This window comes from Herpailurus yagouaroundi, unplaced genomic scaffold (assembly GCF_014898765.1).
Source record: "Herpailurus yagouaroundi ecotype Mexico unplaced genomic scaffold, PumYag 28, whole genome shotgun sequence".
In the NCBI taxonomy this organism is placed as follows: domain Eukaryota; kingdom Metazoa; phylum Chordata; class Mammalia; order Carnivora; family Felidae; genus Herpailurus; species Herpailurus yagouaroundi.
Window position 1 is genome coordinate 122,610,002 of NW_024412376.1, and position 9,583 is coordinate 122,619,584.

A 9,583-nucleotide genomic window follows, 5' to 3' on the forward strand; every position below is an offset into this window, starting at 1 on the left:
GGTTCTGACAATTGAGCACAGGGTCTTTATCCACTATAGTATCTGCAGCTTGAGACACAGAGATGTCCCCTAAGTGCTAAGAGAAGGAAGGGAGGTGAACAAGGAAACTCCAGAATGAGCTGGGTTCCATCCTACCCTCTCCTGGAGCCCCAACCACACTTTGAACAACTCTTCCCTTGTTCCTCTTCCTTTCAGCCTCACTGGCCTCCTTGAACCCTGGCTACTCTCCCCCTTTTGGTTCCCTGTTCTGTTTGCTGTTCCTCTTCTGAAAGACTGTCCAGTACCCTCTATCCATGCTGCTCATTCCCACCTCTCCTTGATTCAGATGCCACGATTTCAGAATTACAACCTCCTCCCTTTTGCATCTAATCATGGTGTCCTTTCTTTTTAAATTTTATGTATTTTGAGAGAGAGAGAGAGAGAGAGCCATGGAGGGGCAGGGAGAGAGAGGGAAAGAGAGAGAATCCTAAATTCAGGGCTCAAACACACCCTGAGATCATGACCTTAGCCAAATCAAGAATTGGGTGCTTACCTGACTGAGCCACCCAGGCATCCCTGTTGTCCTTCTTATTAGCAGTTATCACTAACTAACATGCTATGCATTTTATTTATCTTATTTATTTTCTTTCCTCACTAGAAGGACAATGACAATGAAATTGGTATTTTCTGTGCCTATAACATGGTAGTTGTTCAATAAGAGTTTGTGAAATGAATGGTTAGGGGATAGTACCTTGGTTTTTGCAGTCTCTCAAAGTGGAGACATCTTGTACTCATATCAGTACCCTCAGTTCAGTACCTATTGCAGACTTCCCTCATGCTACATGCTAGCCTGCCTCTTTGAATCTCCCCTAAAATAGTCCCTTTTCAATAACTATTTGTTGAATGAATAAAACAATGCTCCTGGACCCCTGGTTCCTGTGGTCTACCTTCCTGTTGGAAATCTCCCTTCTGCCCTTCTGCATATTGTATTCCTAGCATAGCCCTAGTTTCACACACCAATCTCTAGTTGGATTTTCCTTGGTGCCCCTAACAGTCTGTTGAGCCTCTGGTGCCCCTCTATTTGCCAGTGTTTAAATGTAAGCCACACCCCCTCCCTGGAGAGCTGCGTCTGTATTGCCCTGCCCCTCCCCTGCATTCTCTTTACTTTGGCCTTTTTTTTTTTTTAATGTTTATTTATTTTTGAGAGAGAGAGAGAGAGAAAGAGAGCGAGCATAAGTGGGGGAGGAGCAGAGGGAGAGGGGGACAGAGGATCCGAAGCAGGCTCTGTGCTGACAGCAGACAGCCCAATGCAAGGCTGGAACTCATGAACCGTGAGATCATGACCTAAGCTGAAGTCGGATGCTTAGCCAACTGAGCCACCCAGGTGCCCATTTACTTTGGCCTTTGTCATTGTCCTTCCTCCCAGAATTCTCCCCCCATATAATATGCAGACCACAAAATCTCACAATTGAAAAAGATCTTAGGCATCCAAGCGCTTATTTTATAGATGAAAGATAGACTTGCAAGCATTTGGCTTATGCAGGTTTGCACTCAAGTTAGGGTACAGCTGGAACTAGGATTCAGGGGCTCAGATTTCCAGCCAGACAGATGCTCTTTCCACATTTCTCAAAATCTCCAGTCTTCCCTCTATTTTTCCCTGGCCCCAGTGGCCCCCTTCCCAAAAACATTTTACTCCTCTGGACCTGATAAGCCACTTTGTTCAATGGTTGCACAGACAAGGTATATCTAAGGTAAGAAGTCTTTTCAGATCTATAGTTCCCTAACTTTTTTTTTTTTTAATGTTTATTTTGTTTTTGAGAGAGAGGGGGGAGGAGGGGCAGAGAGAGAGAGGAAGACACAGAATCTGAAGCAGGCTCCAGGCTCTGAGGTGGCAGCACAGACCTTGACATGGGGCTCGAACCCACAAACCATGAGATCATGACCTGAGCTGAAGTCAGACGCTTAACAGACTAAGTCACCCAAGTGTCCCTATATGTCCCTACTTTTAAGCCTATCTTCATATATGTATTTTTTAAAGATGTATTTGTTTATTTAAGTAATCTCTATACCCAACGTGGGGCTCCAACTCACAACTCTGAGATCAAGAGTCACATGCTATATACTGACTGAACCAGCCAGGTACCCAAGCCTATTTTCATATTAAGATTAATTACTTTCTGGCTAGGGAAAGCCTTATTGTCCTCTATTGCGTTTAAAATACTAAAGACCCAGCATCAACATTTTAACCTACAAAACTCAACATCAATTTAGGGGAAATGGGACTTAACTTAAAAGACAACTTCTGTCAGTCTTTTCCTTCCTTCCACAGAGAAGCAAAAAGCTCCCAGTCTGTGCTCCCAAAGTATACTCATACATATTTTCTTTCTCGTGTCTTTCTCACCTGACCGAGAGAGCCTGGAGATAAGAAACTGTTTGTGTGTTCTCAATATGATTATATTCCTTCCATAGTCAAGAAAATCAAACATCTGACAAAGTGTATCAACCCACCCAAAGTTAAAACCAGACACTGGTTTTGTCAGTAAATGTTTCTTAGATGAGTAAAACCTCACCTTTTCCTTATTTGTCTTCAAATAATCATTTAACTTACTAGAATAGCTAAAAATAAAAGAGGTGGCAATATGAAGTATTGAAAAGAATGCTCAGGGGCGCCTGGGTGTCTCAGTCGGTTGAGCGTCCAACTTCAGCTCAGGTCACGATCTCACGGTCCGTGAGTTCAAGCCCCGCGTCGGGCTCTGGGCTGATGGCTCAGAGCCTGGAGCCTGCTTCGGATTCTGTGTCTCCCTCTCTCTCTGCCCTTCCCCCGTTCATGCTCTGTCTCTCTCTGTCTCAAAAATAAATAAACGTTTAAAAAAAAAAAAAAAGAATGCTCAGCAGGGCACTTGGGTGGCTCAGTTGGTTAAGCACCCAACTTCAGCTCAGGTCATGGTCTCAGGGTTCATGTGTTTGAACCCCACATTGGGCTGTCTGCGGTCAGCACGGGGCCTGCTTTGGATCCTCTGTTCCCCCTCTTTCTCTTCCCCTCCTCTGTTTGTTCTGTCTCTTAGAAATAAAATTTTGAAACTTTATTAAAAAAAAAAAGAACACTAAGCAACTGGAACTCTCATATATACTGATGGAAATGTTGGAATTGGTCTGTGTAGTTTTTTACAGAGACACATAGCATTTAATTCAGGCATCCTGTTGTTCTTATTAAAAAGAACCACAGGTCCAAAATGGTGTCACTTAAGCCAAGTTTCCACCTCCTCCATAAATGTAGTCTTAACTGATCAGTTAGGAATTTTCTGATCAGCATCAATGAGGTAATTTGTCACATGGGCCCTCTTCATCCCCCACCACCCCCCTCAAAAAGATGAGGTAATCTGCATGATAATATCCCTGCCCTTCCCATTAAGGAAAGGTGACTGTCTGAAACCATCTTTTCTCCCCTTTGCTAATAACTTCCTTGCCCCTCCCCCCCCCCTTATAAAACATTCCATTTGGTACAACTCCTCAGAGTTCCACTCTACCTGCTAGAGGGGAGGCTGCCCAATTCATGAACTGATTAATAAAGTCAATTGGATTTTCAAATTTACTTGGTTGAATTTTTGTTTTTTAACAGTCTTAACTCAAGGGAATTGAAAATATTTGCCATGCAAAGACCCTGTAGGAAAGTGTCCAAAAACTAGGAACAACCCAAAAAAGTCCAATTGGTTAGTGGATAAACAAATTTGAATACACCCATACAATGGAATAATAGTGTCAGGGAACTAAAACTTTCCCTGTACTCTCTTACTTTAAGTGATCAGGGCCCTGTGAATTAGACTGCCAAAGACAGATTAGCAAAAGATAAAATTCAATCATCCTTTTCCTTAAGGTATGTAAAAGGGTACACAGTAAAATATGACACAAAGGGGCTGTGAGAATCTGGGGCTTATATACCATCCTAATAGGGTCAGGGGAGGAGGAGAAGGACACTTATGGGAAAAGTAATGACTTCTTAATAAGGGCAGGTGGGGGAAGAAAGGGCACTTAAGGGAAAACCAAATGAGTTTTTAGAAAGATAAAAAGCCTCAGAAGAGACGAGAGATATGATTGTTTTGTGACAATGTGTGATACGGTATGGAGACCTCTCATCTTCTGGGATAAGTGATAAGAGTCTATGGTCCTAGTTGATCCCAGGGAAGGGGTTATGACAATTGAAGTTTTTTAAAACTACTCTTGAGAGGCTCTGCTTTTAGGAAGGTGAGAGGTTTCAGGAACTCAAATGCCTTCTAAAAATTTTTATGCCACAGTGAGTGGCATATTCTGGACCCATCCAATAGCAATAAAAATGAACTAGCTATGAGGCAGCTGCATAGATGAATGTCAAGAGCATTATGCTAAGTGAAAGAAGCCAGATACAAAAGGCCACTTACCTTATGGTTCCATTGCCATTCTGGGAAAGGCTAGTCAATAGAGACACAAATCAGATCAGTGTTTGCCAGGGGCCAGTGGTTAGGGAAGGGGATTGACTATAAACAGGTATAAGGGAATTTTGGAGGTAATGTCAGTGATCTATATCTTGGCTACGGTGATGGCTACACTACAGTATAAACCTCCCAAAATTCACAGAAATGAACAACTTTTAAAAGAGCAAATTTTACATATTTTTAATAAGCCTGACTTTTAACAAATATGGCTGTAGAGGGGTTCCTGGGTGACTCAGTTAGTTGAGCCTCTGACTTCGGCTCAGGTCATGATCTCATGGCTGTGAGTTTGAGCCCTGCATTGGGCTCGCAGCTGTCAGCGTAGAGCTTGCTTCAGACCTTCTGTCCCCACTCTCTCCTTGCCCCTTCCCCACTTGTGCTCTCTCTCTCTCAAAAATAAATAAATCTTTAAAAAATAATAGTAGTAGGGGCTCCTGAGTGGATCAGTCAGTGAAGCGTCCTACTTCAGCTCAGGTCACGATCTCATGGTTCGTGAGTTCGAAACCCGCGTCAGGCTCTGTACTGACAGCTCAGAGCCTGGAGCCTGCTTTGGATTCTGTGTCTCCCTCTCTCTGCCCCTCCCCCACCCACACTCTGTCTCTGTCTCTCTCTCAAAATTAAATAAACATTACAAAATTAAAAAAAATAAGAATAGTAAAAATAAAAACATAGCCGTAGAGAATAGACATGAGTTTTTCTTTGTCTGGATGTTTGAGTTATTTTGGAAAGTGTTTGAAATTCTTTCACAATATGTTACATCTGAGAATGATGATTTTTCTCCTAATAGAGTCTCACCAATTTATACTAAAAAGTCACTTCTTGGGGTGCCTGGGTGGCTCCATCAGTTAAGCATCCAACTCTTGATTTCAGCTCAGGTCATCATCTCATGGTGATGAGACAGAGCTCTGCATTGGCCTCTGCACTGAGAGTGGATCCTACTTAAGATTCTCTCTTTCCCTCTGCCCCTCTCCCTGGAGAGCATGCATGTTCTCTCTGTCAAATGAAAAAAAAAGTCACTTCTTATCTCTAAAGTTATTTTATTTCACAGGTATTTACCAAGCACCTCCCTCTGTTTAGGGCACATGGATGGGGTTGCAGGGTGGGAGGCAGGTAAAGAAATATAAACTAGGTTTTGACCTTCACCAGCTTACAGTTTAGCTGTAAACCCTGCTTTAATAAAAGAACAGACAGTAAGAGCTTTTCAAGTTTGGAAGAGAAATTGCTTCCAGCTAGGCAAAGCTTCAACAATGCAGTAGAGTGTGTCTTATAGGAAACTAAGCAGTCCGTGGACTGCCTCTAGTCCAAAGTCTAGAGATTGGTTACCTTAAGGTCATTCTTAATGTATCATTCCAGGAGGAGGAGAGTCTGGGTCTCTGCTGAAAGATGAAGAGGCAGGAGCAGAGTTGTGGGAAAGAAAGTGAGGTAAACCAGTGGTGCCTGGCTGGCTCAGTGAGTTAAGTGTCCAACTTCGGCTCAGGTCATGATCTCACAGTTCATGGGTTCAAGACCCATGTCGGGCTCTGTGCTGACAGCTTGGAGCCTAGAGCCTGCTTCGGATTCTGTGTCTCCCTCTCTTTCTGCCCTCCCCCACTCATGCTCTGTCTCTCTCTGTCTCTCAAAAATGAATAAATGTTAAAAAAAAAAATCAGGTAAACCAGAATAGTAAACCAGCTGGGGTTGGAGCAAAACACAACTGAAAGTGAAGTACACGACATCAATTTAGGACTGACACTCTTTCAAGTATGGGCTTGGCTTTCTACCAACAATGTCTTAAATAAGTAGTGATGAATTCACTCAGAAAAACAAACAAACAAAAACAAAATCAGCACTACAATCTAATAATAATTGTGACCATCACACAATCAAACCTTAGCAACATCAAGTATATTGATTTGGATGAAGATAAAATGTAAGTTCCTGTAGTGTACTCAGAAGAAAGAATGTGTTGCCATAAGAAACTAGTCTGCATATAATCTAGAAAGGAGGAAAATGAAGGGGGAAAAGTTGGCACTGTTTACCTAATACTGTCCAGGGAGGATTGAGACATTGAATGTGGCTGTTAGAAACATATATGCTAGGTTTAGGACAAAGGACAGTTTACTTGGATTTTCCATGGCTTAGAATAGATGTCAAATCATTTAATCTCTCCTGACATTGAGTCCATATTCACAAAACAATACTAATAATATATACCCCATACTTTGACTCCAAAGTGTGTGTGTGTGTGTGTGTGTGTGTGTGCGCGCGCGCACGTGTGTATGGCAGCTAAGTTATTATTAACTGGTATTCTAATTTTTGCATTTTCTCCTACTATCCTCCTCTAACATTTCCTACTACATCTCCTCCTTTTCTAGCCCTCACTCACTGAGCTCCAGCCACCCATGGCAGGCATACTCCTTTCTCAGGGCCTTTGCAGATGTAATTAAATTGAGGATCTTGAAATGAGGAGATTATCCTAGATTACCTAGGTGTGTCCTAAAGTCATTGACATAAATCCTTATATAAGACACACAGAGGAGAACACAGACAGAGGGGAAAGTAATGTGAAGACTGAGGCAGAGATTGGAGTGATGTGGCCGCAAGCCAAAGAAGCTGGCGACCGCGAGAGGCTAAAAGAGATCTGGACTGGATCTTTCCTTAGAGGCCTTTCTGAGCCAGCATGGCCCTGCTGACACCTTGATTTTGGACCTCTAGCCTCCAGAACTGTGAGAGAATAAGTTTCTCTTGTTTTAAACAGCTCAGTTTGTAGCCATTTGTTTTAGCAGCCCTGGGAAACTACTATGCTGCATGATTCCATCTATGTAACATCTCAAAGTAACAAAATTACAGACATGGAGAATAGATTAGATGTGGCCAAGTGTTAAGAATGGGATGGGGGGGGGGCGCACCTGGGTGGCTCAGTCAGTTAAGCATCTGAATTCCGCTCAGGTCATGATCTCACGGTTCAGAGGTTCAAGCCCCATGTCGGGCTCTGTGCTGACAGCGCAAAGCCTAGAGCCTGCTTTGGATTCTGTGTCTCCCTGTGGCTCTCTGCCTCTCCCCCACTTGTGCTCTCTCTTTCAAAAATAAATAAGTAAATATTAAAAAAAAAAAAAAAAGAATGGGATATGGGATGGTGGCTTGCTGAGTATAAAAGGATACCACAAAGGAGAACTTTATGGAGATGGAACACTTCTGTCTGCATGTAAATCTAATGAACTCTAAGATTTCTACAGACTAAGGTCTGTAGATTGTACCAATGTCAATTTCCTTGTTTTGATTTTTATAATTATCTAAGATGTTCTCATTAGAGGAGAGTGGAAGAAAGAGAACACAGGACCCCTCTGTACTATTTTTGGAACTTCCTGTGAATCTGTAATTATTTTTAAAAGAATAAAGAATTAATTTCACTTCTTTCTAGTATTTTCAGTGGCAGCTACTAGAAAACTTTTAATTACATAGGTGGTTTGCATTATATTTCTATTTGATCAGTGCTGCTCTAGAATGTTATTTTCCCCTGTGGGGTTCTGTAAAGGAGCTGAACAGTCTCCTGCTCTGAAATCTTAGCCTCACCTTCTATAATTGCAGTAAAAACAATACAAGTCTGGGAAGTAAAGCCATAACAGGAGGGAAAGTACAAGCTGAGTCAGACAGACATGGGTGGAATCCTGGCTTTGCCATTTAGAGTCAGACCTCTAGCAAATCCTTTAAACTCTCTCAGCCTGCCTCACTTAGTCTGGACAATCAGAATAATAATGCCATTTTGGCAGGACTCATGTGAGGACAAAGTGAAATCTCAGAAGTGCCTGACACATATTGAGTGTTCAGTAAATGTCAGTTCATTGCCTTTCTGTTCCAAGTTTCTCGGGTCATATTAGATCTTCTTGTTTCCAGAAAAGGGAAGAAGAGGGAAGTGATAATTAGGGCCATCTTAGAGTCTGTGTGCCATGCACAGGGAAGTGCATTATTGTTTAGACATGCTTTCAGATACTTGTTTTCATTCACTGTTCATGATAATCCTGTGATATAGATTATTGCTGTCAATCATTAACCTCCCAAAAGACCACCAGAAAAACTTGTTGGTCAAGCAAAGCTAAATTTATTAGAATACTACAGAGAGAGGGAACAGTACCCTGACAGAATCTTAGTAGTCAGAGGAGGATATTTCTAGGGTTTTAGGCCCAGGTTGGATGACTTAAACAGGTCTGGGAGGGCAGGAAACTGGTTGGGAAAAAGCAGAATTTATAATATAATAGTTTAGGATTAGTGAGCATAGCAAGATGAGGGTATTAAAACAAGTATTAACGAGCAAGTTGTTAATTTTGATTAGTAACCTATTTTAATTGGTTCATAGTGGTGTCTTTTAAGAACAAGAATTTCACAGAGCAAATAGCTAAGTTATTTTTGTCTGATCCCAGAATTGTTTAGCACAGGGACAAGAAAGTAAGTTACTCTCAGTTCTCATGGCTAACAATTTCATAGTACATGTACATTAAATGATGAATGATTCATGGTACCTCAACAAGAAAAGATACTCTGCAACCTTTAAATATAATTATTAAAAGTACTCAAAAATATGTTTATATTGTATGCTGATGACATAATGTGAAATGAAGGAAACAGAAGACAAAATATTAACTTACATGGTTGTGACAGAGTAAAAATATGTGAGCATTTGGAAGAAAATGTGGTAAGAAAATAATGCAAGGGAGGGCGTCTGGGTGGCTCAGTAGGGTAAGCATCCAACTTTGGCTAAGGTCATGATCTTGTGGTTTGTGAGTTCGAGCTCCCTGTCAGGCTCTGTGCTGACAGCTTGGAGCCTGGAGCCTGCCTCTGATTCTGTTTCCCTATCTCTCTGCTCCTCCCCTGTTCACCCTCTCTCTCTCTCTCCCTCTCTCAAAAAATAAATAAACATTAAAAAAAATTAGAAAATAATGCAAGGATGGTGGGGTGATGTGTGTGTCAATTAGGGTCCTACCAGGAAACAGATTCCATTTCTAAGTATTTAAAACAGAGGGAATTTGAGGCAAGAGGTTGTTTGCAGAGGCAGTGGAAGAGCAGAGAAGCCAAATAGGGCTGCCAAAAGCTAGGGGTATGCCACAGGTGCCAGAGCCTCTGCAGTGGGCCTGTTTAGCAGCAGGTGGATCCATGGAGGAGGG